General features: G+C 43.6%; 1 protein-coding gene across 1 annotated transcript in view; it reads right to left on the reverse strand.

Annotated features, from left to right (window-relative positions):
- The window catches only part of GREB1 (growth regulating estrogen receptor binding 1), a 627,979-nt gene extending 612,038 nt beyond the window's left edge, over positions 1–15,941 (reverse strand). Inside the window, exon 1 of the mRNA XM_069605957.1 lies at positions 15,844–15,941. The gene's annotated coding sequence lies outside the window, so the exon portion shown is untranslated. The remainder of the gene's footprint in view (positions 1–15,843) is intronic.
- Between the last annotated feature and the right edge of the window lie 4,989 nt (positions 15,942–20,930).

A 20,930-nucleotide genomic window follows, 5' to 3' on the forward strand; every position in this document is an offset into this window, starting at 1 on the left:
AATGCACCATGTAATAATGCGGTTCTGTTTATTTATAAGCACAGCCCACATTTATCAGATAAGGAAACTGGCGTAGAGACATGTGACCAAGATCAAATCATTTTGGTGAAAGAAGGATTGGAATCCATATCTTCCAGGGGCACCGGCTGCAGTTTAGCATGTAGACAACATCTCTCCTGTCTTGGGCATTTTTTTGTTCAATAAAGCACATCAATTTAGATGTATTTCTAAGCATTCCCACATTTAGCAGATAAGCAAACAGAAATGACAGGGAGATGCAGTGATTTCCACAAGATAACACAATTAAGGTTAAATCAGGGAGCGTGGATTCTGATTTTGATATTCTGGTTGCAGAGTTGACAATTTATCATTAGATTTCTACTTTTACTCAATTCGACTTCCTTTGTCACTCTTGCCTGCCTGTCCTTTTCTCCTCTCTTCCCTTCCCCTGTGTCTGTTCTCTGTAGGAAAGTTTAGAGGGTGGTTGGACTTGTGCCTATGGCACTACTGATGGAATGTGCTGCTCTGTCTGTGCGGATTAGGGGCAGCATGGTGTGTGGGGTATGACATTAAAAGGTAGATGGGGCACGAGACATACCTGTGTGTATTAGGGTGGGGATACACCTGGGGTGGGAGGTGGCTGGATAGTGTTGGTATGCCTATGCAAGGCCAATTGGGGGATTGAGTGGGTGACTACCTCTGGTAGAGTAGGCAGGAGTGGGAGAACCTCTCTTGGGGTGGCTGGGTGGATAGTGAGGTGAGATGTGCATATGCTAGTATTGTTGGTGGTTGGGTATGTGCCTGTAAAGGGTAGTTGATTCAGAATGTGTAGGCATGTTTGTGGAATAATGGGGATGGTGGTGGGTCTGACAATGTCTTTGGGGTTGTTTAGGTGGATGGCAGGTAAAGGTTCACACACAAGGTCATGGGTGGGAGGTGGGAGATATGCCTGTGAGGGGAGAGTGGGTCTTTATCTGAGGAGCTAGGGGGGTGTTGGATAGATCATCGGTACAATGTGTGATTTGTAATGATTGATAATCCTACATGAAACCATAAAAGCTAATCCAGTTTGATGATATTTTAATAAAATAGCACAGGAAAATAATACTGTTAATCCCCTGTCAATTGACCTTCAGAGAAACTCTCCTACTACTCTTCAGTTTTCTGGAACCCTGTTTGATGGTCATTATTGCTAATACATCTTGAGGTCAATATTGCTAATGCCCCTTCCCACGCCCCAGCTGTCATGGATGGAGATCTCTTGCCTGCTGGTAAATATTGCAAATTCTACTAGATGACCCTTATTTCTAATCCTGTCTGATGCTCATTAATACTTATCCTGTACAGGGTCATTACTGATCTGTACAGCACAGTGATATCAGTCGTATTGCACTTGAGGAAATTGAGCTTAAAATGCAAAATCTGGGTCTTAATTAAAAAGCAATATTAGTGGACTATACCCCTAAAACTAAATTTTAATGGTTATGCTGGCTTAATTAGTGGCCTCATCCTTTGTCTACATATTGGTATGTGGACATTGTTTTGCTTGGGGAAGATAGTACAGTGCTTATGAGAAGATCTTTCTTTTTTCAAATAATATAGCCTCATTTTTCCTGGTGTTGAGTTTTGAGTGGCGGTTTTTACCCATTGCTGTATAAGCAGGACATTAAATATCGAGAAAATAGAACATAAATGACCGGTCTGGTGAGTAACAAATAACATTAAATATGAAAAACCACAAAAATTTAATAAATTAGAACATGGATAAAAAAAGTATTAAATCAACAAACGTATAAGTCAACAGTGAAGATAGCAAGCACTCTTGTTAATACTTCATTACATAGGAATACAACAACATGAAGCCTATAAAGGGCTTGTGTTCAAGTATTGAGTAAGAAAAATGCACAGTGATTAATCGCTGTATGCAAATGTCAATAGATTTACAAGCATTGCCAGTTTAATGACTCTGTTAATATAAAGAGACATACAGCCTCGACATGTTTTAGTTCGTAGATGTCACATATACGGAACTTTGGCTTCGGCTTCATATATTGAGTTATTGGAGCTGTTTATCTTCAGATGCAAGAATTGCCCAAAAGGGAGATTATCCCTCAGATGCTTAACATGATGACTGGAATAATCCAGTAATGAGTTCTTGTCGTAGGTTTATGAAAAGGTTTGACCTTGAGTACTCCCTGTTGGTGGAAAATAGTGAGGTCTAGGAAATTAGTAGTGAGATTATCGCTAGTCAGCGTGAACTGTAGATGTCGGTTCAGACTGTTGAGCAATACAAAAAAATATTTTGCAGTATCCAGAGACCCCAGCAGATGACCAAAATATCAGCGATATAGCGCGTCCATTTGGTGATATGGTGTTTGTATGGATTAGTCTCGCTGTATATGTGAGTTTTCTCGAAGATTTCCACATATAGGTTTGCCAAGCTTGGGGCCATGATGGCCCCCAAGGCTGTACCCTCCACCTGTTGATAGAATCTGCCATTGAATTCAAAGTAGTTCTTAGTCAGGGCCATGTTGACCCACCAAATGAGGAAAGAGGTGGGTACTGGATCATGATCTTCTCTAGTAAGTAAGATTTCTAGAGTTGTATGCCCCCACAAGCACCTTTTCAAGGTAATTTTTGTCCTTGTATTTTGGTTCTATGTTCATTATTGAACTTGTTGAGACTCAACTAGCACTGTTAGCTGACACAGGCTCCTTTTCTTTTAATCCCGACAGGTCTTGTCTTTTGTCCACACTCAAGCTGTTTGCTTTATAGGAATTCGATGTGAACCTCTTTCTCCTGAAGAAAGTTCTGTATATGTGACACCTACAAACTGAAACATGTCGAGACTTTATGTCTCTGTATATTAACAGAGTCACTAAACTGGCAATGCTTGTGAATCTATTGACATTTGCATGCAGCGATTAATCACTGTGCATTTTTCTTACTCAATACTTGAACACAAACCCTTTATAGGCTTCTTGTTGTTGTATTCCTATGTTATGAAGTATTAGCAAGAGTGCTTGCTATCTTTATTGTTGACTTATGCGTTTGTTGAGGCCAGAGATTGATGTTACTGCTTGATAGAGCTAGCTGAAAAAAGATCCCAGGAGGCTATGTTTTGGTGGGGAATGGCAGTCAGTGGATGGGAATAGCCAAAAGTATTAGCATTGCCATGGGAGGGTAAATAATCAAACAACAACCTCAAGCTGTTTGTCCCTCCCAACATGCAATCTCTGTCCTAACTGTACTCCAATGCAATAGTTTGGGCTTATATGTGGCTGTTCAGTGCCACCTAATAACCAAAGCTAAAAAACATTTTTTTTTAAAAATGCACCGATGGTCTTCACGTCCTCTCACCTCTCAGGCACATGCACCCAAGAAGTCACAGTATATGGTGACTGCAATACCCAGCAGTCTTCGGATGTGCCTTCTGTCCTTTCATGTTTCATCAAGGAGTTAATCCAGGACATTACTGCATTCATCGCATTAGGAGGGCCATCATAGAAGACATTCCTGCAATGAAGGGAAGAGCAGCCTCTTGTGTGGAAATGTATTTGCCTACATTTGTGCCATGGATCTGCGCTTCAGGAGGGAGCATCGAACTGTTAATCTGAGGCTGGGCAGTGGTTATATGTATAATTGTATGAATATTACGGAATATGGCTATTTTCAAGTTATCTGTGGAATGTATCTGTGTCAGTGGAGGAGATAGTGTCAAAGGTTAGAATAAGGGTTGGCGTAAACAAGTATTGACACACACACATTTGGCAAGTGTTGGGTATTTCTATTAAGGTGGGGGAAGGTGATGAAGAATAGGGTTACATAGTCGGAAATGGGAGCAAGGAAGTAGTCATTTGTAAAGTTGGGGTTGGCCTTGTTGCTAATTGGTGTGAATATGTGGGTAGACCCTACCTCACAAAAAAACAAAATATTCTGTGCAACATGGCAGTGTAGCAATTCATTTCTGTTATTAGATATTCGAGTGAAAATGTGTATCCACAACTTTTGAGAGCTACTCAGCCCCTAAAATGGAAGTGAGTTAAGCAAATAGCGGAGCTTGCATAATCACTGCAGCACAAGTGCGCCAGTCTAGTTTAGTACGTCTAGTGTGTTGCCATGACTACGCATCCTTATAGTTCATAGAAAGCATGTAGTAGGAATCTAATAGCTGACTGCCCTGGGAGCACCCAACTTAATTCTTACTCACTGGTGTAAGTTGATAGTTACATTAAAAAAGAGGCACCATCTGCATATGTCTATAACCAAGTAGGTGGCCCCAAATGTGAAGAAACTAGCCGCCCCCCATTTATCAGAGTTTGACTAGCCCAGGAACCTGGTACCTGTTCCCCCTATCTGCAGCCCCACAAAGACTGCATGGGCTGTACACTTCTACTCTGCTACCAACTCACAAAACGACCAAAAAGCAAAAGATGAAGCAAGGGGTAATCCTTCGAGCCATCACCAGATTCTCAGATCCTAGTGAACCGAACACCCGAAACAAAAGTGCCTAGACCGTGAAATGTGAATCTGCTTCATCTCATCCTACTTGTACCCTCGGAGTCAATACCTACGTATGAATAGAAACGCAGTATGCCAGGACTGAAACAAAGATGGAATGATTGGGGGCTTAGAACAGCTTCTGGATATCAGGCCTCACTTACTATGCATGAGCTACCGCCGGCAAATGAAGAGCTGCGGAATGAAGAGTTCGTACATATTGATTTGTGACAAATATTTACCTTCCACCAACTATAAATTTGCGCTCATTATATATGATCTACTATGCTTGAAATGTCTTCTGGCTATATCCCAACACATATAGCCACAGAGATCTATCATATTGGCCCCAGTTAGTGCCAGGTGTCAAAAGTCGGCCATCGTAGCTGTTGGTATCAAACTCTTCTGGGCTACAAGCAGAAGGTAAATAACTCTCAGCTCCTAGCTATTCAGTCTCTCAGTACGCATACATGTTTGCACTTAGTTCAATGCCAACATGTTTCAACTCCTACATATTTGTGTCGTCTTCAGGACTATCACATGGTGTCTGGGTCATCTGCAGGACCATCCTATGGTGTCTGTGTTGAATTATCTCTCTGTGTTCCTGTTGGTGTGGATTACTTATTTATTTATTTTTAATTCATACTCTGTGGATGTAGAACAAATGCATTATTCATTATGCACCCAATGCAAGCAGCTGAACTCTGCTCACTGTACTTTACTTATACCTGGATGGCTGTGAACCCTAGGTAATTGCTTTAGGAAGGGCTGAGGGAATCACGTGATGATGAAAGATCGTTCACTATGTGTCGCAGCATCATCTTGTCCAACTCGGCAGGGGTGGAAAATGTACTTTAACTTGTGTCACATTGATGGGTTTATGTTTCTATGTTTTGTGGTTTTCTTTCTTGTGGTTTTTTTTACAGCACTGGTGGCTCTTGACTGCATTCTGGCAATTCTATGCAAGGTGCCATTTGACAAATGAGCTGAAAATGGGATCCATGCTCTAGCTCTGCATCTCAGGGCACTTAAGGGTTAATATTCTGGACTGCCATTTCCCCTCATACAACACCTCATTAATAACAGATAATGAAATGATGAGACGTGATCCGTCCCCTGTAGCTGAAAAGTAACACATTCAAATTAGAGAGACGCAAGGAGTCCAATTCTAAATCTTTTCTATGCATAAATGATGGGATGTGATGTCGTGCCCTCTTCAGTTGTGCATAAAAATGTTGTTCAATATTCATAACGCACATCTTAATGTGCACAGATGCCCTTCCCTCCCTATGTAAAGCTACGGAAGGCATGGGGTGTTTCTATACATTTGATAGAGTACCCTAAATTCACAAATGGGATGCACTTTGAAATACGGGCATTGAAATAAAAAAGATTCTCCTGTATCTTTCTGGAACAGGTTCAGGGGGGTACACAATGAATGGGAGGGTCATTCCCAACACTTCCTTGCATATTTCTAAAGTGGACCAGCTGCTGCCCTGATTGCGTGTCTATCTCTCAAAGATGGATACATGTGTTGCTGTTTTGCAAGGGCCAACACTGTGAAGTGTACTTCCAGCATGCAAGCAGGTCCTGGAAACCAATCAAGTATTAATTAGACATCCCACTCCTAACACTCGTCTACTCAAGGGGCGGGGCAGTGTATCATGTGTACTGCTGCACAGCCTCCTGGAATTCTGCATGTAACCTGTGTGGATAAGGTTTGCTCTGCATCGCTCAGAGTCATGCAAGCAAAAAGTAAACGCAGCCTCTGCGCTTTTTTTGGCCTTTCTAGTTTTTCGAGAATCAAGCCCAGGTCTTCCTACTGAACTTGAATGTCCTCCCTTAAAGTCTCACATTTCCCCTGTCACTAATCATGGTTTAACCACATCGACACTGGCTGCATTCCGACAGTTGGGCACATTTCTCCCAGCGCCGCTTCCCTAGATAGATGGGGTTCCAGGTGATAAAAGTTATGCTTCAATAGACGCACACAACCTAGTTCTTTCTGGCTCTTTGGAAAAAGCTAATAGGCGTACGTCATAAAAAAGAGACAAGTATTTGCATCAGGCATGCGCCCGTCTGCTTTCCACTATATTGCAGTACCTGAGGCCTGCTTCATCTGTCCATCCATCATGTAACACGTGTTCCTTGATGCATCCCATCCACGCAGCATATCAAACGTCCATATCACTTTTTCCACAAGGTTTCCAAATATTGTTATGCCAGTTGTCAGAGCCGGAATAATGTGTAAGAGGTGGTTCTCAAAACAATGAATAAAAACACATAATGAAGCCAGGTGTGGGTCAATTTGTGTTTCATTCATTCCTAAATATGACCCCATACCTAGAAATAACGAATCCTTCATGACAAGCTTAATACCGGTGAACTGTGTCTGAGGGAGCGGGCGGGATTCGGAGCCGTGTGTCCTTACTTCCAAGTCAAATGGGTTGCCCCTAGGAACGCTCGTCAAAAAACAAATCAACTGGTGGTATTACATTTCCATCACTGCTCCCCGCCCTATCCAAGAGAAGTGTTGGCATTCCATGAAAACGCAACCAGAAGGCCTGATGTCACTGCCAACTGACGCTGCTGCACCGTGTGGCACGCTCCTCCCTCCAGCCCTTGTGGGCCCTAGAATGGATACGTTACACAGGACATGGACAAACACCAACTAGAGAACAGATTCAAAAACAGAGTAAGCAGATCCGACGAGCATGCACAATGCAGAAAGACACCTCATGATTAAGGGCCGGATTCATGGCATTTTTGCACGGTTCAGAGTGACTTTGCACTGCCCACACAAGCCCTGATTCATGGACCTGTGCAAAGTGTATTTTTGCAGTGCAAAGTCAGGGCAGTCATTTTGTACTGCAAAAATAACGTTGTACTGACTCTTCACTCCAAAAATACACTTTGCACAGTTCCATAAATCAGGGGTTGTGTCTACAATGCAAAGTCACTTTTCAGCAGTGCAAAACAATACCACAAATGGGCCCTAAATGTGCATCTGCCTTTCTTTGAAATAACCAATTAAGTGAATCCTTGTGGTCAGTGTGCAGCCAGTGCTGCAAATGGAAAACATTTATTGGGGGAACCACCACGTCTTAGGAGAGGCGGGTCTTTGAGAGAGGGGGCGGGGCCAAAGGGCGTGACCCCCGGCTAGATTGGCAACACAGTATCTCTGTATACAACCCAATCCTGGCGATTTGCATTAAAGCAAAGTGCATTATGGGAACAACACAATGTCCACAATTTTAAATGTTAAAAATGTCTTAGTGATTCGGTAAGAAAACATTTTAAGCAAATAATGGACTCCTCTGTTTTGATTGTTCACAATGTTCACCCTAATATAGAGATGTCTGTAAACTCTCCTGCAGCAGGACATATCATACCAGTTACAACAGCTGCAAAACTATGCGAGGCTTGGGAAGTTTCTAAGATTGTGTTTTAAACTCATGTTGTGGACGATTTTAACCAGCAAAACTGCTTTCAGAAAAAAAGCGGTCTACTCCATGAGACACACAGTAAGAATGAGCAGTTTATCATTGTTGTACGGCGTAGCCGCCTGCGCAACAATGATAAACTGCTTTCAAGAAAGACTCGCCAAAAACGCCGAGTCTTCTGAAAGTGGTCAGAGGCACAGCATGCGACAGTCGTGCCTGGACCCCCGAGCACAGAACGGGGCTCCATGTTTTTGCCGAAGCGGCGCTCCGTATCGTTCCGGCTCATTTCCTGCACTGTGTGCAGCAACTGCTTATTCTGATATTATTTAAAAAAAAACGTCAGGTTCTTCCCGTTATACGCGAAGCATCGACTAGCAAAAAACATGCCAGACTGACTAATGTGCTGCCATCTAGAGCCCCACAGACCACAGAAGTGCAGCTGCTGACAGGTTCTCTCTCTCCTGTGCTGATCTGGCATCTCGTGCTGGTGGTCGCGCGCGCTCGCCCACCGCCTGCCTCGTACCTACATGTAAGCGGGCAACAGGAACTGCCACGTGACACCCGCCTCTTCCTAATGGATGAGGGCATCAGCAACTCACTCGTGCAGTGCTTTCGGGGCTGGCCGGCCTGGGCTTCAATGACAAAATGGCCTTGGTTGTGACCAAATGCTTTTATATTGTATTTCTATCAAAAAATGAATTATTTGAAATTTTTTTAAAAATATCACATTTTGGGAATCGGGCACTGGCAAAAAAACACTTCTGTTAACACATGATGCCTGTCCTGCAGAGCGCATCGCGACAGCGCCTAAAGTCGGCTCGTCATCATCAAAAGAAGAGTTTTCCTCTCAAAAGACCGATTAGGAATGGCGGGCTTGCTGTATTTGTGTACGCATTTATTAATTGCGTTAAATGGTTTAACATATAAGCCTTAACGCAAAATTCCAATTCATCGCACGTGTTACATGATCACAGAAAAATACATAGCACCAATCCATATCTAAAATACATGATATATTTTATTTATATCGCGCTCATTCACAGGTGTTTCAGTGCACGGCCAGGCAAAGGGAAGGAGAACAGGGGAGAAAACAAAAACAAGGATCTTACTAGGCCCAGTGACATTGAGAACGCGCAAGTGCACAGGAAGGGGAAGGGGGGAAAATGCATGGGAGGGGGGAGAAAGTGAAAAGTGCACAGCATAGGAGCGAAACAAGATAAATAATAAGTTAGAATAAATAAGGTGATCAAGAACAGTGGAAGTGCAGCCTGTGAGTGGCAAAGTGCAAGTTTAGTCAGATAGGGTGTATCTGGTAAGTGCAGAAAAAGAATGGGGGTGGGGAATGTATGAGTACTAATACAGGCTCCAGTGCAAGGGATGGCCAAGAGGCAGTGCAGAAGGATGGCAGGTTGAGCAGGTACCTGGGCCCGAAAAAAGGGGGTGGCCAGGTGCGACAGTGCCGAGAGAGGAAACAGATCAACAGGGGAGAATATGGGCAAATGCAGAGGCGAAGAGGAAGGTCTTGAGGAGCTTCTGGAACCTTAGATGGTTCTCCTCAAGTTTCAAGGTGGCAGGGAGGCTGTTCCAAAGGGAGGCCCCAGCCGAAGACAGAGATCTGTCCCTCACTCCTTTATTTGAGAAACAACTGACGCTGAGGGAGTTAGAGGTAGAGGATCGAAGGGCTCGAGAGGGAAGGTATTTACGGAGGGATAGTTGAAGGTATTTTGGACCCAGGCCCCAGAAAGCCTTGTAGACAATGCAAAGGGTTTTAAATGTAATCCTTGCATCCACTGGGAGCCAATGAAGGGATTTCAGAGCTGGAGAGATAAGATCCCTGGGCTTGAGGCCAAGAACAAGTCTCGCAGTCCTGTTCTGGATTAGTTGTAAAGGGCGGAGAGTGGAGGCAGGTAGATCTAGAAAGAGGCTGTTACAGTAGTCCAACCTAGAGAGAATCAGAGCTTGGGAGACAGTGAGCTTCTAAGGGAAGGAGAGGAAAGGAAGAGTGCCTCTAAGGAGATGTAGTAAGAAGTTAGACTTTTTAGAGACGTCAGAGATGTGTGCGGAGAAGGAAAGTGTGGAGTCAAAGATGACCCCGAGGTTCTTAGCTTCGCAGGTAGGGGCAGGAGGAGAGCCAAGGTAGGCCGGCCAGAGAGTGAGGGGAAAGGATGGAGAGGGTGTGCCAATGAGGAGGATCTCAGTTTTGTTGGCATTTAGACAAAGATCATTGGCAGCACACCAATTTTGAATGGCGATTAGACAGTCAGATAGATATGAGGGAAGGAGAGGAGGTAGCCGAGGGAAGCCTGAAAATTGGTTGGGTATCGTCAGCGTAACACTGAAAATTTGAGCAGAAAATGGAAATGAAGTAGGCTAGAGTTGCCAAGTTTTTGTTGAAAAGCCAGGGCGAGAGGTTATCTAATGAGTCAATAAATCTATGTGTTTTAAAAATCTATGCAATATTAGGAAAACTGTAATAGGACAATAATGTAAAAACATTTACCATAAAGAATGCCAAGGAAGCGCCGTAAATCAAAAATAAAGTGCTTGAAACAGTGCAGACGAAGAGTGTGCAAAAATGGGCAAACCAGCCACAATTGCTTAATAGATTCCGCATCTCTTTGACAGAACCTGAATTGTGGGACACTTGGCCCCCTATTTTTCCATTAGAAGCATATAGCTTTCTCCTAAGGTGTCCAGTCCGGACGCTGTATGGAGGGGAGCTGTGGAACGCAGCCACCATGGATGCAAAACTCCGGACAGGTTTCCCGGATGACCGATACACATGCACATCATCTCCACTGAAATGCATCCCTCGCGATGTTTTTCTGGTGTATATTCATTGCGGATCTCCAGAAAACCGGCCTGGATTTCACTATTTGATGGCATTACTAGTGTAACCCTAATGCATGTGATCCATGCTATGGTTAGTCTGCATCTCGCACAAGGCTGGCAGCGCTAAGAGCCTAACAAATGGCTAAGAAAACCACACACACGATCCAAGCTATGACATTGCATTAGATGAATACTCTCGTGTATCCGAAATTGGTACCAAAAACATATTTGATAGCTTAGGGATAGAACAGGACGTCAGGGCCTTGGAACTGTAGAAAGTGACATACCGCGTGTGCTTAGAAAACAGATGCCTTAAGCACATTACCAAATTACCTGACTCAGAGTATGCATGCATGTAGAAAAAGACAGTGTAAAGCGTGTGCTAAGAAAACAGATGCCTTAAACCCACTGCAAAATTACCTGAATCAGAGCTCGCATGCATGTAGAAAAAGACAGGATAAGCGTGTGCTATGAAAACAGATGCCTTAAGCCCACTGTAAAATTACATGAATCAGAGCCTGCATGCATGTAGAAAAAGACAGGATAAGCGTGTGCTATGAAAACAGATGCCTTAAGCCCACTGTAAAATTACATGAATCAGAGCCCGCATGCATGTAGAAAAAGACAGGATAAGCGTGTGCTATGAAAACAGATGCCTTAAGCCCACTGTAAAATTACATGAATCAGAGCATGCATGCATGTAGAAAAAGACAGGGTACAACGTGTACTAAGAAAACAGATGCCTTAAGCCCACTGTAAAATTACCTGACTCAGAGTATGCATGCATGTAGAAAAAGACAGGATAAGCGTGTGCTATGAAAACAGATGCCTTAAGCCCACTGTAAAATTACATGAATCAGAGCCTGCATGCATGTAGAAAAAGACAGGGTACAACGTGTACTAAGAAAACAGATACCTTAAGCCCACTGCAAAATTACATGAATCAGAGCCTGCATGCATGTAGAAAAAGACAGGATAAGCGTGTGCTATGAAAACAGATGCCTTAAGCCCACTGTAAAATTACATGAATCAGAGCCTGCATGCATGTAGAAAAAGACAGGATAAGCGTGTGCTATGAAAACAGATGCCTTAAACCCACTGTAAAATTACATGAATCAGAGCCCGCATGCATGTAGAAAAAGACAGGATAAGCGTGTGCTATGAAAACAGATGCCTTAAGCCCACTCTAAAATTACATGAATCAGAGACTGCATGCATGTAGAAAAAGACAGGATAAGCGTGTGCTATGAAAACAGATGCCTTAAGCCCACTGTAAAATTACATGAATCAGAGCATGCATGCATGTAGAAAAAGACAGGGTACAACGTGTACTAAGAAAACAGATGCCTTAAGCCCACTGTAAAATTACCTGACTCAGAGTATGCATGCATGTAGAAAAAGACAGGATAAGCGTGTGCTATGAAAACAGATGCCTTAAGCCCACTGTAAAATTACATGAATCAGAGCCTGCATGCATGTAGAAAAAGACAGGGTACAACGTGTACTAAGAAAACAGATACCTTAAGCCCACTGCAAAATTACATGAATCAGAGCCTGCATGCATGTAGAAAAAGACAGGATAAGCGTGTGCTATGAAAACAGATGCCTTAAGCCCACTGTAAAATTACATGAATCAGAGCCTGCATGCATGTAGAAAAAGACAGGATAAGCGTGTGCTATGAAAACAGATGCCTTAAACCCACTGTAAAATTACATGAATCAGAGCCCGCATGCATGTAGAAAAAGACAGGATAAGCGTGTGCTATGAAAACAGATGCCTTAAGCCCACTCTAAAATTACATGAATCAGAGACTGCATGCATGTAGAAAAAGACAGGATAAGCGTGTGCTATGAAAACAGATGCCTTAAGCCCACTGTAAAATTACATGAATCAGAGCATGCATGCATGTAGAAAAAGACAGGGTACAACGTGTACTAAGAAAACAGATGCCTTAAGCCCACTGCAAAATTACATGAATCAGAGACTGCATGCATGTAGAAAAAGACAGGATAAGCGTGTGCTATGAAAACAGATGCCTTAAACCCATTGTAAAATTACCTGACTCAGAGTATGCATGCATGTAGAAAAAGACAGGATAAGCGTGTGCTAAGAAAACAGATGCCTTAAACCCACTGCAAAATTACATGAATCAGAGCCTGCATGCATGTAGAAAAAGACAGGATAAGCGTGTGCTATGAAAACAGATGCCTTAAGCCTACTGTAATATTACATGAATCAGAGCATGCATGCATGTAGAAAAAGACAGGGTACAACGTATGCTAAGAAAACAGATGCCTTAAGCCCACTGTAATATTACATGAATCAGAGCATGCATGCATGTAGAAAAAGACAGGGTACAACGTATGCTAAGAAAACAGATGCCTTAAGCCCACTGTAATATTACATGAATCAGAGCATGCATGCATGTAGGAAAGGACAGGGTACATACAACGTGTGCTAAGAAAACAGATGCCTTAAGCCCACTGCGAAATTACCGGAATCGGAGCCTGCATGCATGTAGAAAAAAAGACATGGTACCATGTGTGCTAAGAAAGCAGATGCCTCAAGCCCATTGCAAAATTCCCTTATCCAGAGCCTGCATGCATGTAGAAAAAGACAGGGTAAAGCGTGTGCTAAGAAAGCAGATGCCTCAAGCCCATTGCAAAATTCCCTGAATCAGAGCCTGCAGTCAGACTGTCACTATGGAAAATTGGCAGTCATTGCAGCGGACTAAATAGCAAGCAATGTTTCTGTGTCACCTCACCTGTCAGGAATATTGTAAAGTATGAACGACATGTGATGCCCAAGCATGCCGCCAACTGGGAGCAGGCAGCAAGGAGTCCTACCGAAAACCTCTTGTCCAATGGCTCCATGCGCTTTGACAATGATCTCAGAAGTCGTCTAGGACACAAACCTAAATCGAATAACCAAAGGCTAGTAGCATTCTCTGGAATAGTCCGTGTCTGGTTGCAATCTTGATCTACGACACAGCCAATCATGGTTTGCAACAGGGGGACAGCGGGTGACACATGCAGAAAGATTTTAATGGTTTCAAAGTAGACACCGATCATTCATTGGCCATTTTCTAACCACACATTCTTATCTGACAAACATGACGCTCAAGTCTCTTAGAAAACGCTCTATGTCAAGTCAGGGTACGAGAGGACCACAACTCAAGTCCTTCACTAATGGCCAGGCATATGACAACTACAATATCTGCGAATGATATATCAGGAATACTCCTATGATTAGTGACAAGGTGGCCCGGCGACACCTGTGAATGCCCACTCAGGCCTGCTGCCCTCATCATGCAGGATGCCACAGGTACAGCGGGCTTCAACAGACACCCACAGTGCTGCTCCTGCTGCAGATTCTTACTCAAGACCTCTATAGCCCTGTGTGTACATTACCATGGCATCTTTTGCTGTAAAATTGCAACAACAAAAAATGATTCTGGAAATAATGTCGTGTGGCACAGAGTCATTATGCCCATAGACTGATACGGGCACCGAGTTGTTGATGTACCACTTCTGTGCAAACACTGGATCCGGCCCGCCATGCCCTCAGAAACATTCTATGTGGCCCAGCTAGCGGTCACAGGACCCTGGATGCGGTTCATTCCCGTGGACATCGCGCTCTGTCAAGAGAGCTCCCAGTCCTCCAGCTAACGCATTGCACATGGGGACTGGAGCCAGGAGTTATTGCCCAGTTCCCTCAGATGCTACTCGGGTGCTCTACGCCATATCAAAAACACACGCAGTCAAAGACAGCGTTTCTTTTGCCCTGAAGGGAGCTTATTTAACACTGCACAACTGCACAACACGGTCCTCCAATTGTTTCATGTCCCACTAGCATAAAATAAGCGGGTTAAAATATTGACCAGTTATTAACACAGCTACAGGCGTTTGGTGTCCACATATAGGAAACGGTCTACTTCCCAGTGAACTCCTGTGCTGTAATGGTTCTGCGTTTATGCGAGATTTAAGAAAACAGTTCGTAACTTTTACTAGCAGGTTTCGGACATAACTTACATACCTTGCCTGCGCCTTTTCTTGGTTGGAAGGCTGTGTAAAATGTTAGTTATCATGTATTCTCAAGTAATTTGCACTCACAATATTCTAATGATGCAGAGACAGCGCAAGTAGAGCTCAAAGGGGTGATAAGGTCGGTGTTGGTATTAAGTTCGCACAGACATCACTGTATGCAGTGCCCGGTTCCCCTTCTGACAGACTGGCAAGAAAACCCCCCAAAACAAGTTCTGCCTGCTTCAAAATAATTCCCAAAATACCATTCAGAAGCAACAGTTGCGTCCGAGCACTGGGAAGAGAGGAGAGGCTGCACAAATACCCTGACCTCTGACCCCCCCCCCTGCCCCCTCCTCCCACCAAACTAACACAAGGGAGACATCACATTCATTCGGACAGGAAGGGAACAATGCTGACCCTTCACACCAAGGGAATCTTCCCAGAGCCGTGCATTGTGCGCGCGAGGGGCTCGGCTCATTTCCTCAAGGGAAAAAGAACACAAGGACGGGGATAAAGCAAGTGAGGGGGCTGCAACGCGAGCCCACTTTCAGGCGCCCACTTCATATTGCACGCTGCAGTCAACAACTTGCCATCTTTACCAGCCGAGTCCCGAAGAGTTTCAGCCATGCGCACAAGTCAGTGCCAATGACAATTCTAGACTTATCTGCACGGGAGCTTTGAAGCATATACACGTGTTGGCGGGTTCACCATCGAGACGTGAACATGTTCTAGATACTTTTAAAATAGTTTTTTGTGTGTGTACCCGCACGCATGTTCTAATGTACGCACCAAAGCAGGCAAACCAAACGCATAAATAGTCTTCTGCCCTTTACTGCACATGTACGTCAGCAATGACTAGAATTGAGAACTATTCACTTGTTTTGAGGGTTTTGGACAGTTTTGCAACGGCCTAGGAATGCTTTCCGCAGGGAGCCAGGCATGCGTTTGGACATAGGGATATACACGCGCAGAACCGTGCTCCAGCTTCTCCGTCCTGAAAACGAGCGGAAGAGGCGCGAGAAAAGGAGATGCCTGCACTCACCTCGGGTGTGTGTGTGTGTGGCTCGCCCCTCTGCTGGGAGCCCGGAGCCTGCCGCCCGGCGATGCCTCTGCTGCGCGGTGTGTGCTGTGCCTGCCTGAGCCCGGTGAAGCATTCACCGCGGCAGTGCGGCCACTCCCCCCGGCCCGCCCCCGACACTGCCCCTTGCCTTCTTATGAATGAAGAGCGCTGACACGCTCGGGGTTTACAGCTCCATCATCCGGGAGGTGGGACAACAGAGCACAACACCACGCAGCGTGACGGCAGGACAGGAAACGTGACACCGGGGACCAGCGGCCTAGCCCCGGAGGTGGCAGTCCGTCCAAGGGCCAGGACACCTTGTCAGGAGGGAACTGCCCCACACGACGGCGCGCGTGACAGCACCCAGGGCAGGAAATGTGACACCGGGGACTAGCGCCCTACCCCAAGCCAGCGAGACAAGTAGCTATATAAGTGGTGGGGACCTGCCCTACAGTGTCAGGAAAGGACATCAAGATGAAAACTGCACAGCCAAGATGACTCTTTCCGTGATTCTCCACCCCTGCCCGCTGAACAGCCACCAATCCATCCCTTTTAAAAAAAAAATGTATTTAACAATTAAATTCATTTGTCTATAAAAAGGCTCATTATTGGAACACGATTTGCTGCGGAATGTGGCCTTTCTAAGCCTTTTTCGAAAAAGAAAATAATATTTCTCAACTTTTTCCCTCTACAAAAATGAGCACATTTACATTTAGGAAAGTGATTTCTGCGAGACAGTGTTAAAGCATAATTAGTGCGATTGTTATAAACCTCAAAACTAGAACACAGAGATACTATGACACCATTTGGTATAACTGTTCTCATACCAACATTCCGCCGCTTACTCCACATCATTCTATGTAATCACTGCTGGTTACAAACCCCCCAGCCAGGCGTTTTCCTCAGGCCTAACGCAGCCACATCCGTTCCGGATAAATCCTGCCAGAACGAACACATACTCCTGATCTCTAAACCACCACACCTACCGCTAAGAAGCAGCTATTACACGAGTACCGCACGAGCTGCACACATACCAGGTGCTCACACGCACCTTTTGACTCTCCCTACTCTCTCTACTGATCTGAACTTCGGTTCCCAAGGGCTTTCAACCTAAAAGCGCCTTCAGACATACCAATGGTATATAAGGCGCTATATAAGTGCAAAATAACATAACATAACATAAGGGCCTGTAGCAGCAGTACTCCCGGACTCCCCCACAGAGGGCTGAGAGACACTTGTTACTCGTCCGGGCTCTGCGCGTGGACTGACGTGCAAACACGCCAACGCCTCGTTTATTGGTGCAGCCTAGCCACACTCCTTCTTTTTCATGACAACAACAAAGAGTAACATGCAACCCTAGAACATAGTAAACCAACTTTCCTTAACATAATTAGCAAATGTCTAGACCTAAACCTTTCCGCGGTTGTCGCGGTTTATTACGCTGTCACACTGAAATCGGAGTTCATTTCCCCCCACCCCCAAACAACAAATCACTATTATTTTGATTCAGGTTTAGTTTGGTAAGGCCTCCACCCTTCTCGCACCGACCCCCAACAAATACCCGGTGCCACAATGGACTAGGAACCAGGCTGGTCTGTAGTAAGAATACAGATTTATAAATGTATTTAAACCAAATTTGACAAACAGACTATCATCAGCCACCAATGCTATGGCAATACCGAACAAAAATGATGTCCGTAATTGCACCAACACAGCGATAATACTGAGAAATGCAGTCACAATTTCCCACAGCTTTCTTTTCAAATCACCCACCAATACAGAAAAAGAATAATTCAAAACGCACAGTGATTGCTGATTTGGTTATAATACTTTTTCTCCCAGCAACCCCCACACTCCAAACATCAATTAGACTTGACCCCTCTGAATTGAAGGCCAGTGGCAAAGAGTGGGAACACAATGGGAAAATCGTTTTGAGTTCTGATAGAAATGCACTCTTTGGAAAAGGGATTCAAGGGGAAACATCATTTTTCACTTATTACCACAGATGCAATATGAGGGAAAGAAAAACTCTGGGAAAATTCGTTTTGCCACACCTGACAAGAACAGGCAGGGCTTTGTGGTTTGAATCAGAGCACAATGGGAACAAAGGGGCAATTTTGTTTTTTCCACCACACATTTATTTGATTTATTTGCATTTTTAAAGTGCTCACACAGCCTGGGAGCATCGAGGCGCTATTACAGGAATGTGTCTTAGTTGTGTATTTATAACATGCTTAATACCCAGAGGTTTCTAAGGGCTGACCCGGGGATCAAACCTGTGTTGCTTCGTGTTGTCTTGTTTCCAAGGCAAGCACGTTGCTGCTGAGCTATCATCCCGGGACAACATGCAAAGGAAATACAAGGCTTCATGCTTCTAATTTAAAATGAAGGGGATCAATGGGGATTTAATTTTGCACCCTGCACACTCATTTGGAAACAGGGTTTTGGGATCAATTCTTTTGGATTCAGGACCCCCCATTCTGTACCGAAGTCAGGGGTTTTCTTACAAATAGTTAATCAAATCTTTATGTCTATACCGGCTCAACACACTGGGAGGAGCTTATTAATTTCGAATGTTAACAAAACACATCCCGTGATTTCTATAGGGGAATTCATTGATTGACTTTAATTAAATATGTTAAGGATCTACACAGAGAAACAGGGTATTTTGCTATAGGGAAATAACTAGAACAATACTTGAGAAAAATACAGGGCTACACAATCTATGGCTTTGGGATAGTTTTACGTACAGGAGAGTCCTTGTAATGGGCATCAGGCAACAGCAGGGCAGCTCTGGGACAGCAAGGGTGTCAGTCAAGGATAGTCCCCTCTGGCTCCTCCAAGGGGTCCCTGTGAGCTTCTATGTCTCCTTGTCCCTGTTTCCAATGCAAGACTTGGGGCCTCTCTGCTTGGGTGTTTCTCACAAGAGTTCAGCAGCAGGTTACCTCCTGGGATAAAATAGAAAAGCCCAGTTCTGATTCATACTGGTTTACTTATAGGGCAAATGACATCACAAACTTGTCATGATTCCCGCAGAAGGAATTGGTTGGTTTTCTCTACCCACCTCCCACCTGTGTGCTAATAGGATAAGGAGATGAGGGGTGTGAGTTAGGACAGCTGAGGAAGGAGAAAGCTTTGTCATCCCAAACTGATTTTGGCATGTTTAAAGGGGAAGTTCGCTCAAAAATTGTATTGTCCCGATCGTTCAGACATGTCTTTTTAAACATACTGTAATCAATCTTAATGTGGCAAAATTGTCTTTTCACAAAAAAGACAGAGACCAAGTATCTTGCGTCCTCAACAAAATTTATTTTCCAAAAATAAAAAAAATGTTTTTCTAATACCCTCTACACGTGTTTCACAGTCTTAACTTTCCAGACAGATCTTCAGGAGGGAATAACTAAATAATCATTCTGAAACATATATCATGTTTAGATAGTCCATCTAAATCTATTCTTTTCATGTTTTGTAACAATACAATTGTATATCTAGAATTGAAAAAGAAAAAATGTTTTATGCTCAGATTTTTTTTCCCAATATGTTTACAAACACTGCTGTTGTAGGTAATTACCACTAAATTTTTTTAGAATGGTTTGGCATTTCATGTTAATAGCACGAAAAAACTTTGTTAACAAAAAACACTCACTTGCAATTATCTGTCACTCAGTACCGCTAATGCTGTCTAATAGTTGCTTTTGGCAACGTTGTTCCTTTTCGCGCTGTCCCAATTTGCGATTTTAAAGTGTGGAGCTGGGGGAAGAGGGATACCAGAATTGTCAGATACATTTTAGCCTTTGCCTAAATCTTTGCGCAATTTTCGCTGAATCCAGAAAGTATTACTATTCGCTGAATGTTGCCCATTATTTTGGTTACCTTTGATCCTTTTTCTTTTCGATTTTTGCTCGTTTTCTGTGTTCGATCCAACTCTTGGCCTGATAACCTATATACTTTCCCGTTTTGCTTCCTGTTTTATAGTGTAATCAATCTTAAACATTTTTCCTATGCATCTTACCTTAGTTTTCCTCACTTTTACACATGCGAAAACAACGGGTTTGGCGCGGCCATCTTGTGCTAATCTCATTCATTGATGCATCGCACTAAGTTCAAGTGCCCTTGCGGCACTAAATCATATCACCCGCCCATGAAGCCGACATAAATAGTCCAAACAATATGCTCCACCTATTTTCATGACATTCGTGGCCACACGTGCCCTGTCATCACCCATGCCATAACGTTACTTAACGCAGAACCAGATGATAAACACAGATATTCTCTGACAGAGCGTAACTTTTCTTTCTTGTCCCAAATAGGAGAGCAAAACATTATTTTAAGAAAACATTGATAGTCTGCAATGTAACAAGTGCTTTTATTTATCAATGAACGCTCACAAGAGAATATTAAGTCCACGAGATCAATTATATATTTTTTTGCCATACAAGTTAGAGCTAGCGAACATTGCATGCTTCGAATGTTGTTTATAACCTGCTCATGGTACGCCGATTGCGATCAATGATCAATCAATCCCTGTACTCCAATTCTTGTGTGTACTTATGTTACACCAGCAAAACTTTCCAATGATGCACATGGTGTTACATCGTGAGAAGATATGGATTCTTTGCACTTTGAAGCACAACACTTTCACTTCGGCATGTTGTTACATCGTGAACGCTGACAGGTTTCTCCTTATTGCTGGTAGAGCCAAAGGACAGATTGGTCCCTGTCAGTCGTCCCACATAACGGTTATACAATAAGCACCATTTATGGTTATCCGTCAATGTTGATTGAAGAATCCTACCCACGGTAGCTGGAAACTATGGCATATGCAGAACAGTACAATATATCTGTGTAGATAACAGAATAAAATAATGTATTTTAGTTGCTGTTCTGTAATCGAATATAAGAGTTTACCATATAATTCAGAAACCGGATGAAACCTAATCATAAACACAAACCACACTGAATCAACACACACATGACAACATGGGGGAGTATTTGAGATCACGACGTGCATGAAACGTTAACGCTGTGAAGTAGGTATAGCTCCAAATGGGATGGAGAACCAGATGCAT

Source organism: Ambystoma mexicanum, chromosome 4p (genome assembly GCF_040938575.1).
Source record: "Ambystoma mexicanum isolate Mex_15411 chromosome 4p, UKY_AmexF1_1, whole genome shotgun sequence".
Classification (NCBI taxonomy): Eukaryota; Metazoa; Chordata; class Amphibia; order Caudata; family Ambystomatidae; genus Ambystoma; species Ambystoma mexicanum.